General features: G+C 39.7%; 1 protein-coding gene across 4 annotated transcripts in view; it reads right to left on the reverse strand.

The window, feature by feature from the left end:
- The window catches only part of BMPR1A (bone morphogenetic protein receptor type 1A), a 130,563-nt gene extending 107,893 nt beyond the window's left edge, over positions 1 to 22,670 (reverse strand). For 3 of the 4 annotated variants that reach the window (XM_045783545.2, XM_087862966.1, XM_045783548.2), the window contains exon 1: positions 22,454 to 22,670. The gene's annotated coding sequence lies outside the window, so the exon portion shown is untranslated. Of the gene's footprint in view, positions 1 to 14,775; positions 14,862 to 22,453 lie in introns of all 4 variants that reach the window. The other variant, XM_087862965.1, reaches the window with a different exon arrangement.
- Positions 22,671 to 23,001: the final 331 nt, after the last annotated feature.

Below are 23,001 nucleotides of genomic sequence, written 5' to 3' on the forward strand. Positions count from 1 at the left end.
ACTTTTTTACTTCACCATGTGAAGGCCATTGTACTGAACTCATTTACCAGTTTCCCAAGTTTGTCACTTGATTCTCCTGGTTTTTCTAGGTAGATTATATGCTATGCAAAGAGTACGAGTTTTGACTTTCTCCTTCAAATATATATACCTTTTTTCCTTTAGCCTCTCTTATTCCATTGGCTGGGGCCTCCAGTTAAACGCTTAACAGAAGCATTAAAAATGAGCTTAGTGGGGCACCTGGGTGCCTCACTTGGGTGAGCGTCCGACTCGTGGTTGCGGCTCGGGTTGTGATCTCACGGACCAGGAGATGGAGCCCCCTGTCCAGCTCTGCGTTCAGTGGGCAGTCTGCATGAGGGTTCTCCCCCTCTGCTCTTCCCCCTGCTCACTCGCTCTCTAAAATGAATGAATAAACCTTTTTTTAAAAATGCACTTAGCGTATTCTTTTTTTCATAGAAAATATTTTACCAGTTGGGTTTACTATATGCTTTAGGTAGTTTTACTCCTTATCAAGTTGAGGAAGTTTCCTTCTTTTCCTAGTCTATCAGAAGTGATGACTGAATTTCATCTGGTATCTTCTGTTATCAATTGAAATGATCATATTATTTTCCTTCCTTGATTTTTTAATATAGTGTAAATGACACTAAAAGGTTTGCTAAGATCAAATCATCCTTGAATCCCAGGGTAAGTTTTTCCCTACACAGTTTTGACATACTGTTGGATTCAGTTTCCTACTATCTTATTTTGGATCTTACAAGTAGGTGATAAAGGAAAATAGCCTATTGTTTTCTTTTCCTGTGCTATGTTTTTTTGCTAACGGATTTGCTCACTTCAAAGGGCATCTTCTCTTTCACATTTTTTTTCTTTCCTCTGGAAATCTGTGTAACACAGGGGTCACCAATTTAAAGTCCTGTAAAAATAGCTGGCACTTTTAAAGGGTATATCTTCAACAGTTTTTTCTATTTCTGTATCAGCTACTGGATTATTGAGCTTTTCTATTCCTTCTGAAAATTTTAGTAATTTATATTTTCCCAGGAAATAATCTGTTTCATTAATTTCTAGGATGTGTGGCATGAAGCTATGCACAATATCCTCTTCTGAGGCTCTCATCTCAGTATTTATAGAGGTGTCCCTGGCTTGTTTGTAATGTGCCTCCAGCTTGTTTTCTTCTTAACCAGGCTTGCCCAGAGTCTGCCAGCTTTGGTTTTACTGTCAAGAGCTGTTTTATTTTGGGGACACCTGGCTGGCTCAGTTCGTGGAGCATGCAACTCTTGATCTTGGGAGCCCCACACTGAGTGCAGAAATCACTTAAAAATCAAATCTTAAAAAAAAAAAAAAAAAGTTGTTTTACTTTTCATTAACTTGTAATTTTATATTAATTCCTTTGTTCTACTTCATTCGGGTTTATTTTGTTTTTAATCAGTTTAAACTGAATATCTTGTTCCTTCGCTCTAATCTTTCCTATTTACTAATTAATATTTAACTGCTATGAATTTTCCTAAAGTTTCACATTGGCGACATTGATACGTAGTACTCTCACTGTCATTAACTTCTAAATCGTGTGACTTCAGTTACGACCGTCCCTTGAAGTTATTTGAAAGGAATGTCTCTTGCCTTGCTCCCAAAGAAAGTAGATGTTTTGTTTTGCACTTATGTTTTTGTTTGTTCTGTATGGTTCTGGGTTTTTTTTGGAGGGGGGGCCATCCTATTTCTGCTCATTTCTACTGCACTATGGTCAGAAAATATAAATATAACCTATTTTATTTTTGCTTTCTGAAAATCTACTGATTTGTGGCACAAAACATGCTCACTTTTTGTGACTATCCCATGTGTTGGGAAAGCATACATATTCTTAAGAAATCTCTGCAGGAATAACAACCAGTCTTCATTAATAATGCAGAACTGGGAAACGTAAAGCCACGGAATACCAGTGGTTATTTTTCCTCCCGAAAGCTACGCAATACCTTATTTCGGCAATGCATCTGATTCACTGTTCTCTCTACAGATCAACTTCTGATCACTCAGCTACTTGAATCCCACTCCTGAATCTGTGTCTAACGACCTGAGCACTCCAGTACTAACTCCAGTCAGTCTCCTGTGATCCAAAGCAAATTCCTAGGCCAAACAATCCAAATGGCCCCACTTGGATCAGGGTTCCATCCTTATTCTACTCAACTATAGCCAGGGAAAGCAAGGTCACTGTTGAAAGGCTTAAGCTCACCCACAGCCAGGCCCCTCTGCATCCAGGAGCATGGGAGAACTACACTCCTCTACCCTCTCGCAGTTAGGTAAGCCAAATGACTAGTTCTGACTGTTGAAGTTACATAATTACTGGTTACGAGATCCTCCAATGTTTTCTTCCCTTCCACAGCAACCAAGAAAGCCATGTGTTCCAGAGGTCCAGCTACAAGAGGAGAGAACCTCTGACAGGCTTTGTCTCAACTGTCTACTTCACTGAAGCTCTACACGGGGTGAGGAATAAATTTTTTGCTCTGGTCTAGCCAATGAAATTCTAGGATTTTGTTAATTAATGAGGCATAATTTAGCTGATCCTGATTAATACTGTTCTGCTGACCATTAGCTCCCAGAGCTGTGGGGAAGCCCAATTCTCTGGTATATTCTCTATTCATAATAAAATTGACATCCCTAATACAAATGAAATTTAGGAGAAAGGGTCTTTCTTTTCTATAGTCTCCAAATTTTTCTAAAAATAATATATGTGGTTTTCATAATCAGAAGAAAAACACCCTTTAAAAAGTGCTAATAAAAGTTTCAATGGACTTAGCACTTTGGAACTAGCAGCTTAGCCATCATCTAGTCTAGTCCTAATTACTTTCATTCGATAGAACAGAGAACTGAGACCTGAAGCGTTTCCCGAATAAGACTATCCAACCAGTCAGTGAGGAACTGAGGAACTCAGGCCTCTGGACTGCTGAATTTAAGTCAGTCATGATAACACATTTTAAGATTTATTCTCTCTTCCTTTAAAAATACACTTTCTGTGAATCTCCATGGGTCTATTTCCCCCACTTTATCATAATCAGTTTTGTACATTATCTCACCACATTCTCAACATAAATAAGCTTTGGTCTCCTAATAGCCACTCCCCTAGTCCTCTAACCTTTTCTTTCCTAGCACCAATATCACATTGTAATCATACACCTGGGTGAGTTTGGGATTTTTTTGATGTTGGTCTCTCCCACTAGAGCATAAGCTGGATCCATGAAAGCAGAACTCAGGGCTATTTTATCTACTGTCATATAATAACCAAGCCTGGACGGTTTGGGTCTATAACAGGTGCTCATTACATACTTACCAAATTGAATTATACTTTCCAAGTCTTAAAGACTTAGAAATAATTATCAACACTAAAACTAATCATCTCAAAGTTCTTATCACTGTTTCTTCAGAAAGCCTGTTCTCCTTAGAAAAGTTAAGGGTTCTATGGTAGGGCCAAGAAAATGAAAGGTTTTCAGAGAGTACTGAGATAAAAAGGCTCCTAGAAACTAAGAAAACTAGGAATGAAGCTCTGGGGCAGAGGAAGTTCAAACATACTAACAGGAAAGGCACATGGCTCAGCTGGTAGAGCATGCGACTCTTGATCTTAGAGTCATGGATTCAAAGCCCACGCTGGGCGTAGAGCTTACATACATACATATTAAAAAATATATACTAATAGAAAAACAAAATAAACCTATTCCAATCATACCTTTCCCCCTTTCTTATTAAAAAAGGAATTTGATGTAAAATATAAAACAAAAATTTTCCCACGCTCTATCCAATCAAAACTAAGAGGCATTCCCAATCATTTTAATTTCTTGAGATGGACATTTAAATCGTTTTTAGCCTTTCTACTTTTCTGATACATATTTTTAAAGCTGTAGCATTTCCTCTAAGCACAAAATTAACTGTATCCCAAATTTTGCTATGACATATATTTTCACTATTATTGAACTCTATTAATTTCTAATTCCTCTGTAACTTTTTACTTAACCGTGGGTTTAGAATTTGAAGTGCAGTGCTTAATTTCAAATATTTTTCTTTGTAAATGATTTCTAACTTAATTCTACTGTGGTCAGAGGACACTGTGAATGGTTTCAATCCTTTGATATCTGTTGAGGCTTGCTTTATGACCAACAAATGGGTCATATTCTATCCTCACTGGGTGTGGTGCTCTATATTAAATTTTTCTTTGTGTTGTTTGGTTTTCTACATCCTTACTAATTTTTTGTCTGCTAGTTAAATAAGTAGTGATTGATTATGGTCCCTGATCTAAAATTTTAAACTTATACACTGATTATGGGTCAGATATGGTTCTAAAATATAAAACTTATAGATATGTCATATATATATATCTTAAAACCACTCCATGAGTTAAGGAGCGTTATTCCCATCTTACAGATGAGGAAATAGAGATGTTTGTCAAATCAATTTGCCAAAATTGCTAGTTGCACAGCCAGGAAGAAGCACATCTGGGATTTAAACCCAAGAAGAGTTGGGTTAATTTAAACCCAAGTGGAGTCCGTGCTCTTAACCACTATAAAAATAACATTAAATTTTATAGGGGTGCCTGGGTGGCTCAGTCAGGTAAGCAACTGCCTTTGGCTCAGGTCTTGATCTCAGGGTCCTAGGATTGAGCCCCGCATCAGGCTCTCCGCTCAGCAGGAAATCTGCTTCTCCTCTCCCTCTGTGTGCACACTCTTTCTCTCTCTAATAAAGAAATAAAATCTTTTAAAAAATCATTAATATCTATATAAACACATATATATGACATGGACTTTAATACACACAGTCATATATAGGGGTTAAGAGCATGGATATAGAGGCATCTGGGTGGCTCAGTTAGTTAAATGTCTGCCTTCGGCTCAGGTCATGATCTCAGGGTCCTGGGATCCAGTCCCGCGTGGGGTTCCCTGCTCAATAGAGAGTCTACTTCTCCCTCTCCCTCTCCCTCTGCCCTTCCCCCAGCTTGTGTGCTCTGTCACGCTCTCTCAAATAAATAAAATCTTAAAAAAAAAAGAGCTGTTAGATGAATATATCTATATATGGATATATATCTGCACATATGTTTTATATATACATTACAGATATACACAGAAATAATGATCCTAGGATAAAATGTTTTCCTTCAAGTAGAGAAAAATTTTACTGAAACCGCGCCCAAAAAATAATTAAGAGCAGTTTTTTTATCAGAAGCGCTAAAGATGTGAATTTGAAAGGACATAAATATTGCATCCTCAGTATCGACAAACTATGCAAAAAAAAAAACAGGAAAAGAAAACTGAAAAGAATTATACTAAATATGATCAATGGTTACTATGAGATGTCGGGGACTTTTATCCTTTTTGTTCTACTTTCCCAAGATTTCTTAATCCTGACTAAGCATCACCTTTAGAGGGAGGAACACAAGAGCTTACTACAAGCCCTAAATGAATTGACAGTGTTGTCTTAATTCTCAAGTTAAGAGTAAAATCACTTGAAAATCACAGGACATAATGACATAAAAGTGCTTTGTAAACTATAAAATATACAAATGTTAATAATTACAAAGCATCCTAGGACTAAATAAAAGCTTGTTCATGCATTTCCCCTTTTAAATTTCATTTGCTTTAAACTGCCTAAATTTTGAAAACATATTTTGTTTAAACTAATTCAGAAGACTTGGTTTCTGAAGGGCAGAACATTAAAGTGCCACATATCCTTGAATACTGACAAAAAAGAAAGCAATGACAAATTTTACAAAAGCATCGCTCTCTCTCAATATCACTGAAAATACCCTGATCTGTAATTTAATAAAATGCTGATTGAGTGCTGAAGATATAAATAGGAAATCTACATTTAAGCCAAAAAAGTGATGTTATTTCTGGGAAACAATTTTTTTATAAGTCCTACAATAGAGGAATAATGCATTTAAAGATGAATTAAATATACATTGTATAACTAAAAATGTATACATCATAATTAGAGATAAGAATATATGCTCAGTCTATTTAGGACATGTTTTCCTTTCAAAGTGTCTTTTGCTATTTCTGCACATAATCTATGAATAAAGAATGCACAGCTGCCTAGCAGATGTATAATCTCAGTGTTTAGATTCCATTCTTTCTAGCTCATTCTGCTAGAGGTTTTGGATTTTCTATTTCCATATGGTTTTTGACCTCCCTCAGTTTAGGTTCTACCTCCCCACATCTTATTCTATTTTAGTCCATTATTACAGAAAAACACATCAAATATGAAACATCTTAACCTTCTTTTTAAAGCTTAAAAGCTGTGAAGCTGAAAAAGAGAGAATATACAGAAAAAAAGATAATCGGGTAACTAGAACAAGACAGCCAAATTTCCAAAATTTCCTATTTAAATAGCCCCTTCCCTGGAATTAAGCCCCACTTTAACTCCAAGTTTCTTCTATTTCAGTTTAGACATTCATGCTTAATGCACGAAGAGAATTCCAGTTTTGCTCACCTAATGTCCTCAAACTCTTAAGTTATGGTAGAAACATTTAGTAAAAGAAAGAAAGAAGGAAAAGAAAGAAAGGTTAAGCTTTTTTTTACCTTTTTTTAACTTACACTGCATATACCAAAATGTTTACAGGGGTTATCTTTGCATAATATGAATATGAAGGATTTTTATTTTTTTCTCAGAACTTCTCTATGCTTTATATTTGTTCGTGAGCATTATTTTTGTAATCAAAAGGCAAAAAAGGCTTTTGTTTTGTTTTGAAGAAAAACCTGTAAGGAAAAGGATTATTTTTAAATGTCTACATGCCATAATCAATTATATTTAAATAAGTTCTATGAAACAACACAAGCAATTTAATAATATTCCAGGGGACAGTCTCGCTATCATTAACGGGTAAAAATCAGGTTTCATTTCTCAACCTACTTGACTCCCAAACCTGCCCTATAGATGGGCTTATTCAGTTTCATTTTCAAATGATGTGGCAATATTTCTTTATCTCTTTTTCTTCCTGCTCTTCCACAGGGTAGATTTTAAATGTATTCTAAGAAATGATACAAATCATATAATTATGTTAAGCAAATACCTGCCCAGTTTCAACTACTTTGCAGTAACAGCCAAGGTAAAGTTGTAAAAAAAAGGCCTGTGTGATCATCAACAGCTAAACTCATACACATCTCAGAAATGAGATATATAACACAACACTAATTTTTTAATATTTATGGGAAGCGTTCTGGTAAGTGCTTAAAAAGTAACTGCATTCCACTGGCCTTTGAATACTGTTTACGATGCAAAACAAACATCAGGGAAGTCAAAATATACCAACCAAAAAGTTGCCATGAAAAGTTTTTAACAAATTTTAAGTATTAAAGAGAGAAGTAGGAGTTAATTGTCAGAAGTCAATCAAAGTTAACCCATCAAATACATATATGCAAACCGTGAGTGGAGAGAATGTTTAACACGCCAACAGACACAGGCAAATCCATCTCCTGAATGTGAACAGGCAATAGAAGCAGGCAAAAATAAAGTAAAATGTGTGTGTGTGTGTGTGTGTGTGTGTGTGTGCAGAGTACACAGCCTCGTCTTAAAATGAGCCTACTCTCTTTGAGAATGAATATAATTCTATGGTTAAGAACATGGTCCCTTGGGGCGCCTGGGTGGCACAGCGGTTAAGCGCCTGCCTTCGGCTCAGGGCGTGATCCCGGCGTTATGGGATCGAGCCCCACATCAGGCTCTTCGCTATGAGCCTGCTTCTTCCTCTCCCGCTCCCCCTGCTTGTGTTCCCTCTCTCGCTGGCTGTTTCTTTCTGTCAAATAAATAAATAAAATCTTAAAAAAAAAAAAAAGAACATGGTCCCTGGAGTCAGACTACCTGGGTGTGATTCCTTAGCTCGGCTACTTACAAGCTGCACAACCCTTGACAAGCTAGTTCACCTCTGTGGTCTCGTTCTCCTCTTGCACAAAAGGGAACTAATAACCATACCATATCACAGACTACTTGTAAGGATTAAATGAGTTAGTATGTGTAAAGCATTTAAAATAGGACCACGGGCACAGTAAGGACAGTATGTTAGGTACTACCTAGTTCCTCCTGATCTTTTATTTTATTGCGCTACAGTATTTAAACTAAAACTCACCTTCTCTATGTGAGCAATACTGAAAGTTAATTTAAAACTGCACGAATTCAGCATCTCCTACACTGAGTAAAATACATGAAACTAAGGCTTTTTAAGGGTGCTTGGGCAGCTCAGTCGGTTGAGCGTCTGCCTTCGGCTCAGGTCATGATCTCAGGGTCCTGGGATCGAGCCCTGCATCAGACTCTGCTTGGCGTTGAGTCGGCTTCTCCCTCTCCCTTTGTGATCTCGCTCACTTTCGCTCTCTCTCAATACATAAAATTTATTTTTTAAATTTTAAAAATAAATAAATAAAGGCTTTTTATTGACTACTTTTTATTTTATTTACTGTTTCCAAGTTTGATAAACTCCAACAACTCCATAAAAACTAAGGAATAACATATTTTACTTAACGTTTCAATTAAAAAGGTCATCATACAGTCATAAATTTGAAGTGCACTAGTTAGAATTAAAATATGCTTAATATGCTTAAAAAAACTATATTGCGCAGAATTGGAATGTACTTGGAAAAGAACCATTAAGAAGATCAAAGGGTCATATATAATACTCTAATAGCTTTATACAGAAAAAAGAATGGGGGCTGGTGTCACAGGGGCTTTAGTAGGAACTTAAGCTGATACCTATGTGACTTTATTTTTTGTTTAAAGATTTTATTTATTTATTTGTCAGAAAGAGAGAGAGAGAGAGAGAGTACACAAGTAGGGGGAGCTGCAGGCAGAAAGAGAAGCAGGCTCCCCCCCCAAGCTGAGCACCCGAAATGGGGCTGACATGGGGCTCACTCCCAGCACCCTGGGATCATGACCTGAGCTAAAGGCAGACACTTAACTGAGCCACCCAGGCGTCCCAATACTTATGTGACTTTAATAAAAGGTCTGAAATTGGTACAAACATGAGAAAAGGTTTTATTTTTCTCCAACTTCTACCTCCAGCTACGGTTATGGTTGGTCCAATTTCCCTATCCCACCCTTTAACGACGTCTGGAATGATTCCTATAGCTTTCCAGTAGTTTTCAGTTATAAAAAAGTCCAGTCCAGTTTATTGCTATTTAAAACTTTAATCTTCGACCTTACACAGTCATCTCCTTCCCTCCAAATTCAGACTTGGCCCATTGTCCAAGAAAGTTCAACTAGGGAAGGGGTAAAGTCTGATCTGTTGGGGGAGGCGAGGGGGGATGAGGGAGAAGAGAATCAGCTGTCTCAACATGGGAGCACTGCTGCAGTCCTCCGCGGTGGCTGCCCCCGCGCTGGCTAGTGCTGACTGTGATACAGGCAGCCAAACGGTGGCTCTTCTTCTGCGGACAGGCTGGAGCTCTCTGGTGAATGAGGCGTGAGAGGCTCTAATCCAACAGCCCACTTCCCTACCCAAAGATCTGCTTCAGCTCGAGCTCTTCTACTTTTGCTCCTCTCTCCAACAGAGCCAGCCCTGTCAAGATGGCTAAAGCCTGGTTACCTTCTACATTACCCACTTGAACAGAAATTCAAAACAAGTACAGGCTGTTCCACTGCTACCCTCTGTCCACGCTGAGATTTCTCTCCACTTTTCTTTATCCCTTAACTCAAGTAGGCACAGATAAACCGATCAGCTGTGTAACAACCACTGTCTAGGTAATGACAGTTCCGGTTCTGCTCCACTTTTCCCTAGTATTCCTAACCTCAGGACTGGTTCTCTTAGACCTCCCCACACTAAGCTTTTAAGGAAAGGCCACTTCATGGGAGCAAGAAGGGAGCAAAAAGTACAGTGATCCTCACCTAGGCAAACCAGCCACTGAGGTAACTACTGTGGACAATTCTCCCCTCCATCCTCTGGAAGGTTTCTATCACACCCTGATAAGCCCTGGAAAGGATTCAGGCCACTAAGTGCTTGGGCTTTCTTTAGAATGTAGAATCCTTGACTTAACACTTAACTCTGAGGTCCTAGTCCCCATTCTGAGCTAACTAGGAGAGTCCGATGCTACTTACTTCTTTTATTTTTTTTTAAGATTTATTTATTTTGAGAGAGAGAGAGACAGAGCACAGGGCTGAGGGGCAGAGGGAGAGAATCTCCAGCAGACTCCCCACTGAGCATGGAGCCCTACAGTGAATGCGAGGCTAGATCTCACCACCCTGAGTTCAGGACCTAAGCCAAAATCAAGAGTTGGTCGCTCAACCAACTGAGCCACCCAGGCACCCCTGCTTACTTCTTACTCTTACTTGTTTGACCTTGGTGGGACAATTAACCTTCATTAGCCTCCAATTCTTAACACATAAAAAAAGTAAAAAAAAGTAACAAAACCTCCCATTATCAATTTGCCAGTACTGCTGGCATACAAAAATACTTCACAAATTCAAATGTTAAAAATATGAATAAACGTAACATGTGCTTCCAGAAGGTATCAGGATTAGATTTGATCTTCAAGGACCCTATAAATGCAGCCATTCAAACTGCTTTTGAAGATAAACCTGACCTCATCTTCTCCCACACAAATACTCTCTCACACAAATATTCATCCCCACCAACATTTATTAAGCATTACTATGTGGCAAAAATAGTGTTCAGTGCTTAATTGTACTCATTCAGTTAGTCTTCACAGTAACGGCGAAAGATCTGTTATTATCCTCATTTTACATATAAGGAAATGAACCTTAGAGAGATTAACTACTTTGGTGCACAGTCACAAACCCAGTAAACAGTAGTAAGGAATGGAACACTAAATATAGAGATAGGTAACTAAACATATAAATAATTCAAGGTTTAATGAACGTTTTATTTGGAATCCAGAAGTCACTGTAATCATATCGAGATCCCTTTATCTTCTTAAGTAATTAACAGCTTCTTTGTATAAAAATTTCACTATTTAACCTTAACTGTATGACTTTTTTTTTGTTTCTTCTGAATGATGTGACCAGTGGAACCTGTCACAAACCACCTTCTACACAAACTGATAAGATGCTAAGAAAGAATAGGAAACACTGAATAACTTTAGAAAGAACAAAGGCTTAGTCAACACAATTAGAGTAATGATGCCACTTGATTAAGAGACAGCAATATAATTGTAAGAATATACTCAGGAAGAGGGGGATGTCTCTTTAATAGTATATTCCACTTCATTTCATAAATTTTTAGTTTTGAGGAATACATTTTGAAAAATGTAGTTCAAAGAAATTTGACTCTTTATATTTAAAATACTTAACTTTGTTTTTAGATAGAGAAACTTCATTTGCTTATTACCCCTTGCACTAGCAGACAGAAACAATCAACCTGGCCACTGCCAAGGAGGAAAAACTTTTCTTCTACCCTCTTAAGTTCTGTATTTGGGGGACTGCAAATTAAACTGACAAAAGATAGATTAGTAAGAGAAAAGACAGATTTTTATTCACTTTACAGAAAAATGTGACTAAAAGAGGCAGTTATAATTTGAGGCTCATGTGTTAATAGGGGAAGGAGAGGGGAGGAAGGCACTTATGGGAAAACAAATGACTTTTAGGAAAGATAAATGGGCCCTTAGGAGAATGGATATGATATATGTGACAATGTCAGTTTAGGCGTGGAGCCACTTTTTCTTTCTTCTCCTCTCTAGTGATAAGAGTCAATCTTCCTTGGTTTCAAAACTCGGGAGCAGCTTTGTGACAAGTTTTTCTGCGAGGCTATACTTTCAGGCAGATAAGGAAGTTCAGGAAAAAAGCCTATTCTCAAATACCTTCAGCTCAAAATAATTTTTATGCCACAGTGATGTATTCTGGACCCCATTCACCATCAACACATACAAGTATCTGAACACTTACTGTGTACAGAGCACTGAATTAGTACAAAGAGCAAAACAAAATATTTTAAGACAAAATTCAGTCACCAAGGAGCTTATAAAATAAATGGAGAGTATTAGTCAACTGAAACTTTTTATTTTTTGTTTCTAAACCACTCTTACAACGGCAAAGGAATTTTTATATATCCTGAACAAAAATAAAAAACAAATGACAAAAAAAAAAATGCAACAGGCCAAGGGAAGAGTTAATATCCATACCCCCAAAAGAGAATTTCTGCAAAATGAGTAAGAAAAAAGTTTAGAAAAATAAACAAAGGAGAGAGAAATGCAAAGAACCAACAAACATATAAAACTCTGCTCAACCTTACTCAATCAAAGAAACACAAATTAAAACTATAATACTGTTTTTTCAGCTGGCAAACTGGCAAAGATTAAAACAGACTGATGTTATGATGTGCTGGTGAGGGGATGGGGGAAATACACTCAAACACTGTTGGCTGGAATGTATATCGTCACAAAGATTTTGCAGAACAGTTTGGCACTACAGCAGATATGCATGGCTTCTCTTCCAGTAAACAACAGTAAACACATATCTAAGAATTCATCGTATAAAATAAAAATAGTCTCACAGGATATGTACAAGCACCACAGTACTCTTCACAATGCAAAACACACACACACACACACACACACACACACACCCCAAACTGGAAACAATCTAAATAGTCATCAATAGGGGACTGGTAAATAAAATGAAGGTATATTCATAAAAGGGAATATTACTTGGCTACTAAAAAGAATGAGTAAATCGACATTTAATGACATAAAAAGAGTCTTCCGATTTATTCAGTGAAAACAAAGATAAAGAAAAGGATACATAGTATCACCTCATTTTTTGGAAATGGGGAGAGGAAAAGAAAAAGAGATGAAGACAGTGGAAAAGAAAGATTACATTTATCTGAGTACCTGGCTGACTCAATCCAAAGAGCATTAGACTCCTGACTTCGGGGTCAGGAATCGAGCCCCACGGTGTAGAAATTATTTAAATAAATAATACTTTAAAAAAAAAAAGGGGGGGGTGCCTGGGTGGCTTAGTCAGTTGAGTGTCTGACTCTTGATTTCAGCGCAGGTTGTGATCTCTGGGTTGTGAGATTCAGCCCCACATAGGGCTCCACGCTCAGCAGGAAGTCTGCTGGGGATTTGCTCTCCCTCTGCCCCCACCCCCCAGCAAGGGTGCGCGTGCTCTCTCTAAAATAAATAAATAAATCTAAGAAAAAAAAAGAAAGATTAAATTTAGCTCTATACTTTTAACACTGGTAATCTGGGGGGACAGCGGAGGCAGGATTACAAAAGACTTTTCACTGTCTACTTTAGGTCTGAAGTTTCAACCAAATATGTGTAACTTCTGTAAAGAGAAGAAACTAAGGGGGGCACCTGGGTAGCTCAGTCGGTTAAGCGGCTGCCTTCCACTCAGGTCAAGATCTCAGGGTCCTGGGATCAAGCCCTGCATCGCATCAGGCTCCCCGCTGGGCGGGAAACCTGCTTCTCCCTCTCCCTCTGCCCCTCCCCCTGCTTGTGCTCTGTCAAATAAATACATAAAATCTTTTTTAAAAGAGAGAGAGAGAGAAGAAACTAAGGAAGGCTCTATGGTAATACAGTTAGGGAAACTATATTGGGGTGTTGCTAGACTAAAAGCTGAGAAGGCTTGTAATAAAGAAATCTGATACATTAATAAATGGTACAAGAAACACCAAAATACTGCCTTTGAATAATGATCAAAAGAGCTAACTTTTAGGTGTGAACCACTGAGGAAGGCTTCACAGAGCAGATAAGATTTTGAAGCATTTTGATAAGCAAAGAAGAGGGGGAAGGAGAGTCAACGTAGCATTGTCCACCATAATGCATAATTTTAAGTTTTTTACTAGCCATATTAAAAAAGCAAAAAGAATCAGGTGAAATTAAGTTTACTCCTACTTACTCCAACATATTCAAAACAGCAGCATTTCAATAAGTAATCAGTATTTTAAAAGCGTAATGAGATATTTTACATTCCTTTTTTGTACTGTCTTCAAAATGTGGTTCATAATTCAGACCAGCCACATTTCAAATGTTCAACAGCCACATGTGGTACTGGCTACTGCAAGGGACAGCAGGGGTCTAACGATTCTGAACAGAAATCCAGAATTGGATATTTAGGTGATGTAGGCTAATAAAATAGTAGTTTGAAGCGAATAAGGCAAAAAGGCAGACTGGGCCGGAGCAAAAGGCCAGTCTGAGATAATCTGAATTTCATATTGTAAGCAAATAAGAAACCAGAGGAAAATATTAACAAGTACGAATGATGACTAAAGCACTATTTCAGGAAGATTAACTTCTTTTTCTCTACTCAGATACATACATAAATTCAACATGCAAGTTTTTTCCCAACATTTTTATTACATGAAAGATTACTGAAATAAAACTATAAGGAATTATCTGTCATCAAGCAACTATATTTTGTTGATTTAAGATACTTCTGAATATTAACTGTTGAAATATTTTCATTTCATGACACTTTTAAACAATTTTTTGAAAAATATGTAAGTTTTAAGAACTTTACCAAAGTTTAGCAGCCTTTAACATTTCCTATCAAGAGATTCTTTAAGACAGAAATCTGAAATATTCTTAATTAAATGCAAATTTAAGACACTTCAGACCTTAAACTACTGGAATACAATACAAAAAACATTAATTGCTAATAGGAAAACTACCAACAAATTTTTACATAAAATGGTATCACAACCATGCAAGTCTCCTCCAGATTTCTTAACTTCAAAACTGAGAGCTTCTAACATTTCAGATAATTTATCCAAAGGCTAGAGAGAAAAAAAATTAATGCTCAAGAAATGAGATAAGAAAGCAGGGCATGAAAGAACACCACTGGCCACAAGCCATTCCGTTCGTTACTTACAATGACTGCCAAGGCAGGAAAGAGGGACTCTACAGCCAAGAGTCAGAAACCCAGTGATGTCATCACAACCAAAAGCATTACATGACCTGCAATTTCAGCAAGAAATTGTTCTGCATTAAAGCCATGGAATTTTCTTTCCTTTTTTTTTTTTTTTAAGTAGAAAATGATCTTAAAGTTCACCAAGTACCCTTCACTTTTTAAGATAAGGAAAGGGAGATCCAGATAAGTTTAGCATAGTATCCAAGACCGTACTGCTAACTTAGTGGTAGAACCAGTACTAGATATTAACTTACAAAACTCAGAAGCCGAAACTTAAGTGTTCTACTGCTTCTTTATAATTTTTCATATTTCCCAGGTTATCCACATTAGCTGCATTTTTTTTTAAGACTTTATTTTATTTTATTATTTGAGAGAGAGAGCAAGAGAGCCTGAGCAGGGGGGAGGAGCAGAGGGAGAGGGAGAAGCAGACTCCCTGCTGAGCAGGGATCCCCATGCAGGGCTTGATCCCAGGACCCTGAGATCATGACATGAGCTGAAGTGAAGGCAGCCACTTAACCAACTGAGCCACCCCAGACACTCCAATGCATCTTTCATAATTTTTAAAAGTCAAAATATGTTTGCTTTAAAAAACTACTGAATACTTCCAGAAACATTCTCCCTCTGCTTTCTCGTCTACAGTCTTACTCTATAGGTCACTTTCTCAGAAAAGCCTTCCAAAGCACCTGCACCCTAAACGGACATGTTTCTTTATTACACATGCTTATAAGCTCCCTGTACTTCCCTTGTATAGATCTTAATATAACTACAATTAGACAATTATTTGTGAAACTATTTAATGTCTATCTTCTCTACCAAGGTCTTAAACTGGTGTTTCTTAGGGCTGTTCTAGGCTCTTTGCTGTATACAGCAGGATAATATAACCATGTAATTATCCACAAATTTGATATCATGTGTGTATTTTTCTTCTGATACTCAAAAAATGACCTTAAAAAGGGTGAAGAACCAAAAGATGGTGGATTTATGCTGTTCACCTGTTTAGAGCCATCCTTTCTCTGGGGAAACAACCACTTTTCCCATCTCTCATGGTTCTAGGAAGGCATTCAGTGCTGGTGTTTAACTGGCTCTCTAACTGCCCCAGGGCAATAAGCTAGGGCTGGACAAGGATGGTACCCCAGACTCCACGTAGTCCCAATAAGAATCTCTCCATGAGACAGAATATATGCACCTGGGAAAGAGATACCCTTTTTACCTCTGGAATCCATAGCAGTTAGAGCCACACAAGCCTGGAGTTGCCAGTGGCTATCCTCTGCCAGATGAAAGTCTCTGCATGAAAATCAAAACCAAAGAGTGGACAGTAGATAAGACAGACTCCGCCCTCCCCCCCTCCCCACCCAATTACTTCACTTGAACACTGAGATACAAATTTCTAGTCTTTTTAAAAACTTGAAGGGGGGGTGACAAGGCTTTTTCCCCTTTAAGCTAATTTGAGTTGAGTGTGTCATTTGCAAGCAAAAATCACTTGAGAGAGCCACGAAATTCTGATAGAATATACAACCTACATGGCAACTGCTCCCCAGTATCTACCTGCAGTCCAAACCTCTCTCAAACTCCAGCCCCATACACACAACTGCCAAGTGGAAATCTCTACTTGGTTGTTAAACTCCATATTATCAAAACTAAACTATTTTCCTTCATAAACCAGCTCTCATTTTTCATCTCTACCCTATCAGGCTTCCAAACTAGAAATCTGCGAGTCATTCTTGCCAATCCCATTCCTTCTCTCACCCAAAGCTAATTACCAAGTCTTGTCCCTTCTGGACCCTAATTATCTGCCACCATCCTAGTCTGGGCCAAGATGCAACAGGTTTCAGTGTCCCTACAAGTTTCTGTGTCTTCAGTCTTCCTTTCTTCAAAATGATTCTCCACTATATAACTAATCTCCCTAAACTGCATATCTGATTATTTTATCCCTACACTTGATATACCCCATCCTCCTTAAATCAGTGGCCAATTGTATACAACTAGAGCAATAGCCAAGCTCCACTGTTTCACATCTTATTAGCAGCATGAACAAATGTACACCCTAAAGAAAACAAAGTTTATCCGGACGCCTGGGTGGTACAGTCTGGATTTGGGCTCAGGTCGTGGTCTCAGGGATGTGAGATTGAGCCCCTTATCAGGCTCTGTGCTCAGCAGGGAGTCTGCTTGAGTTTCTTTCTCCCTCTCCCTCTGCCCCTCCCCAAACCCCGCCCCCACACACGTTCCTTCACTCTCTAATACAGAAATCTTTTTTTTAAAAGTTCATCAGAAACATAAAAGTATAAAAATGGAACAACATCCACAATATCAGAGTAGCTGAAATCCACTTGTTTTTAACAAAAGATACTAAAAAATAATTTCCTTACTAGTCAATGTCTATGTGAACTTGGTTTGGAGACCCACTGGGCCCACCGTGATCTGATCTCCTAAAGCCCTACTCTAACCTAGTGCTGTCTTCAAAAAACACTACTGGGGATCTCTAGGCACATCATTTTGTTTTTATTTTTAAAGAACTGATAGCCTTTAAAATAGTAGCTATAAAAACTGATATATATTACAACTATGATTTAGTAAAATATCCAAACATTTACAGTTATTTTTGTATTTACTTTTTAAAAAAATAAGTATATGTGATTGTTAATAATGATATATAATTATTGGGTATTCTCTTTAAAATAGTCTATAAAATTGGCTATCACAACTCTCCTACAATTCCCCCTTTACATTATCTGTGCTATTTTGTGAAAATTCAGCTCTTAGAGAACCTGTATGTTAGGAAAATGAGCAGAAGAAATTAAGGGGGAAAAACTGAAAGCTGGGGGTCAAAGTGCCTTACAATCAGACTGGCATAACTAGTTGTAGGAGACCCCATCTAAAAATATTTCTCTATACCACCTAAAATGCTTTACTTGTTTAAAAGGTTTAAAAGGCATTCTCTTTAAAACAAAAAACAAACAAAAAAACACCTTTTCATAGTAACAACAGATTTACAAGTCACTCCCACATAAATGTGGTTTAAATTCTTCCCAACGTCTATACTAAAGGAATGGGAGCTTTGATTGAGAAAAATCCTATTCGTCAATTGTAAGGCACATATATTTTTCATATTTTAGCACCTCTGAAATTAGGGTGCATCTTACAATCGATGGCTTCTTGAAATTAACTATAAGCAGATTTTCTTTATGAGTGGCCCATAAAAGTATGGTGCATCTTATAACTGATATAATTCAATACAACTCAGCATTTAATCTTATAAGTATTAAAAAGTTAGACTGACCTGGTCAGTATGGCCTTGAGATATTAAAAAGGCATTCTAAAAACACCTAATAAAAGGTGGAAGAGGGAAGGACCTTCTAGTTCAAAATGTAGCCTGAAGGGAAACCCATTTTCCTTTCTCTATGTGGCTCTCTGCTCCCCAAATCTGAAAATCAGATCGGTACTACTATAACTGACGTCCAGCCACTGCTGGAGAAAGGAGAAAGGCTCCTGTCTCCATTTATTCATTTTAAAATGCAACAAAGTCAGTTACAGACCCAGTCGGCAGGCTAGTAGAAATAATATTTACATACAAATCGCTATAAAAGACCAAATAACTCAGGGAACTTCATAATATGTGCATATCACTTTATATAAATGATACTTCTATAAAGTTGATATTTTTTAAGATTTTATTTTTAAGTAATTGCTGCAACCAACGTGGGGCTCGAACTCACCACCGAAAGATCAAGAGTTACACACACTCCACCGACTGACCCAGCCAGACACTCCGATAAAGTTGATTTTTTCAAAAGACAAATTAGTAGGTGCAGTAAGAAAATATTAGATAAAAAACTGGCCTTAGGAAAAAACCCTTCCTTCGGAAGGAATTCCTTCAGAAGGGATTTCATCCAGAAGAAAATGGAAAAGACTTCAAAAAGGGGGAAAAGCACATGTGTAGAAGGCAAAAATAGTGGGAGATATGAATAAAGGAAATCTGAGGTAAATCCCATGGAAAGGCCTTCACTTAATAGAAGACACTGGAAACTTCTAAGCAGAGAAGTGACAAACTGGTCTTCAAGATCAACTTAACCAGAACCACATAAGATAACCCAGATAAAGGTGAAAGGGAAGGCATGAAGATTGCAACATTAGCCCAGGTGCAACCAAAACCTGATTTAGTTAGAAAAAAAGAAATCATCAAATATACAAATATATACACAATATATACTGTTGCATACAAATATATATGGAATCAAAGAAATTTAAAGAAAAAGAATTGTGTGAAAACAAAGTATCAGTAGATTTGAAAACTCAAATAAATCTCTGGAGAAAATATTAAACACTAAAACACACATGAAATAGAAAACCTACGCAGACCAACAGTTATTAAATAGACTGAAATGGTATCCAAAGTCCTCTACAGAGAAGAAAAAAAACAAGGAAGGAAGGGGAGGAAGAAAGGAATGAAGGAAGGAAGGAAGAAAAGAAAGAAAGAAAGAAAAGAAAAGAAAAAAGAAAAGAAAAGAAAGCAAGCCTGAATGGTGTTATAGGTGAGGCCTGCCAACTCTCAAGGTAATTCCAGTCTAAAATGCTCCTAAGGGGCACCTGTCAGTTAAGCGTCTGACTCTTGGTTTCAGCTCAGGTCACGATTTCACGGTCGTGGGATCAAGCCTTGCGTCAGCTCAGCGTGGAGTCTGAGTGAGATTCTCTCTCTCCCTTACCCCCCCCCCAACTTGAGTGCCCTCCCTTCCACCCCAAATAAATAACGATCTTTTAAAAATAAATAAAATGCTCTTGAAATGAGAAAAAGGAAGCTGCCCAATTCATTTTATGAGTCTATAACCTTCAGACCAACATGTATCAAGACTTGTACCCACATCATCAGGAATAAAGAGGAACAATACAATGACAGTAGAAGGAATAGATGTTGACTACAGATAAGATGTGACGAAATGGAGAAAGGTCTGGGTTTGGTATGACATCAACAGAAATAAGGAACACCAGGGAAACAAGTTTGGTAAGGAAGAGGAGTTTGGTCTGAACCAGAACAACCAGGCAGAGATTTGTATAAAGCAACTGGGGAAAAACAAGGATTCACGTGCAGAGGAGAAATAGAGAATAAGCTCTGAGAATTATTGAGACAGAAGGGTCTGAACAATAAAAATGCCAAGGGACTAGTGCCATATAGAAAAGTGATCTGAAAAGTGAAACCTGGAGAACACACATTCAGCGGGAAGAACGGAGAGGGGCAAAGAGGAACAAAGTCAGTATGTCACAGAAGCCCTTTGTCCTACTCCCATTCATTCCTTCAGGATGGTTCCAAAGTGATGTTTTTAAGCCCTTCCCGTCCCAGCACCAGCACCACCAGCACCAGGTCAGGTCCCCATTTTATGCTCTTCTAATACTGTGCACTTTAATTATAATCAGTTACAGTTAACTGTAGAATTCCTTCTTCAATCTATGTCTCCTCCACCAAACTTTAAGCTCCATGAGGGCAAAGACAATGTCTGCTGTGGCATCCAACCGCTTTGCAGGGTGTGTTAGAATATGGCTAAGTATTCGTTGAATAAAATGGATACATGAAAAAAAAAGAGCCAAGGAAAGGCATTTCAAGAATGAGAAGACGATGTTAAATATCACAGAAAACTCAAGGAGGTGACTTAGAAAAGGGGCTTAAATGTGTTACTTAGGTTATAGGTAACACTTGTAAAGGTGAACTGCAGAGAACAAGGGGTTAAGAAGTGAATAGATGGCCAGGAAGTAAATGCAGGAAAAGTAAACTACTCATGGCAATCTGCAGAGATGAGATTATGGAGTTCAGACTGAATTTTAATTTTACTTCAATTTTGCTCTATTTTACAATTTTTCTTTAATGAACACGTATTACTTTTACAAGGAGACAACTTTTTTTTAATGTTAATATGATTTGAAAAGGAAAAGCAGCAACATAACAGCTTGAGGGAGTAGTATGCTCCACGGAAGGTTTTTGTAAATTGAAAAAAATCTTAAACACATTTATACTTTCAAAAACCCTAAAAGAGGGTAACTCCTACTCCATTAAGTAGGAGAGAGCAAAAAAATGAAACAAGGTGTTAGGAGGAAGGACAAAAACCATTCCACTGAGATGGAAGGAAAGCAGATGATAGAAGTAACCCAGTACATTCTGGAAGGATTTCCCACTGAATATCTCAAGCTTTTCGGTAAAGGGTGTGGAGAAGTGAGAAAAAGTTTGAAATGCGTTCCACGAATACAGTGCGGGGGGGGGGGGGGGCACGAGTGGAATACTGGTTCTATGAAAGAGTATTCTAAATTTCAATCACCCTTTTGTAAACTCAACCCCTTTCTAGCTCAGAACTACCCTTATTTTTGCTTCAAGTTGAAGTACTTAAATAATTCTGGTTCACGAACTTCTTATTTCAACAGTTGGAAACAGTGACAAGCATTAAGTTACATTCTACCACAATTCAGAGTTGAACTCGTCTTATAAGTAAATACAATAAAGGAGTTGCTTTCAACTCAAGCAACAAAACAGTGATCATTTCAAGTATGAGAAACTGCAAAGTGCCCCTACACGTAAAACTGTTTGCAGAAAGAGGTTTTGTTGTTGTTTTCAAACTCTTCCTAAGTCTCACTCTGACAGTTCTTGAATAGCAGAGGAAACCCTGGGTTCAAATCCCAGCTCACTGGTACAAGCTACTTAACCTCTTTGCGTCTCGGTTTCCTCGTCTAAAAAATGAACACAATGACCAGGGTTATCACAAGGATTAAATGACGTCACACAGGTGAATGTGCCAAATTTGCACTGTGTACTCAAAAGAGTTTGGTAACCATTTGAAAGAGAAAAACTACAGCACCCTGACCAAATTAAAACATCCGAGAGCATGAACGAGTATACAAGTCACAAAACGCCAGACCCTTAACACACAGCACATTTTCTTTCCTGACGCAAGCTATTTTTTTTCCTGCCAAATCTTTCCACTACGGAGTCTGGAAAGAGGAGGGGGAAAAAAGGTTACATTCAATCCGGCAGAAAGTTTTCAGAAACTGAAGTGCAGAATCACAACAGACATGGCAGCGGAGGCCGCGCAGGACAACAGGTGAACCTCCGAGAAACCTGGCACCTTCTCGCGGGCAAGTTTTGAGCGAGGGCTCGCAGCTCCCCCGGACTCTACCACCCCACGAAACAGACATTTTTTTTTTTCCTCCTTCGCAGCAGCGGAGAGAGACAAATCGCGAGTATCAGCGCCTTTCCCATTTAAGGATTCAAGAAGCGTCGTTGGAGGCGGCTTTCGCCCACACCGCCTCCCCAAACTCGGCCTGAAACCCGGGGGTGGGGAACAAAAGAGGGGCCGGGCAGCGGGGCCGCCGCGGGGGGCTGCAAGGAGCCGACGTCGGGCGTCCGAGGGGCCGGGGTCTCCGGCGGGGCCGGGCCCGGGGTGGGGGTGCCGGGCGGTGGGGCCCAGCGGGCCGCGCGGCCTGACACAGTCGGGACGGCGGGGACCCCGCGAGGCGGCCGAACCGGGCCGCCCCCCCCCCCCCCGCTCGGGCCTCCCGCGCGCGCCTGGCTGCCCCCGAAACTTCGCCCCGCGCCCGTGCCGGCCTCCCTGCCGCCGCCGGCCTCTCCCGGCGCACACACGCACTCTCGGACGAGCCAACTCACCCGGACCCCGCGGAACTCATCCTCCAGCCCTCGGCGCGGAGCGGGGTGGGCGCGGCGAGCCGCCGGGGCGCGGCGGGGGCCCGGCTTGGCCTCCGCCCTCGGCGTGCAGCGGCCCCGGCCCGGTCGCCCCTCGCGCGGCCGTGCGATCCTCGTCTCGCGCGGACCGACGCGCCGGAGTCCGAGCCTTCCTGCCCGCTCTCCCCGCCCTCCTCCCTCCTCCCTCCTCCCTCCTCCCTCCTCCCTCCTCTAGCGCCAGCAGGCGGATTCCAATCTCGGCAGCCGCCGCCGCCGCCGACACTCGCACAGGGTGTGGGGAGGGGGGCGGCGCGGGCGCGGGGGCCTGGGGGGAGGGGCGGGCCTCCGCCGGACTCGGCGCCGCGCGCGCGCGCACTGGGTAGGCGCCCGCCCCGCCCCGGATGCGAAAGGAGCCGAGCGCGCGGCGGAAGCGCCCGAAGGGTCCGCGAGGCCAGGCGCCCCCTTGCCGGCTGTGGGCCCTCGTCCCCGGCAGCGGGGCGCCGGGCTGCTGTTTAGGGGGGTTTCTCCTCCGC

This window comes from Ursus americanus, chromosome 6 (genome assembly GCF_024610735.1).
Source record: "Ursus americanus isolate L20-20 chromosome 6, mUrsAme1.1.p, whole genome shotgun sequence".
NCBI classification, from domain to species: domain Eukaryota; kingdom Metazoa; phylum Chordata; class Mammalia; order Carnivora; family Ursidae; genus Ursus; species Ursus americanus.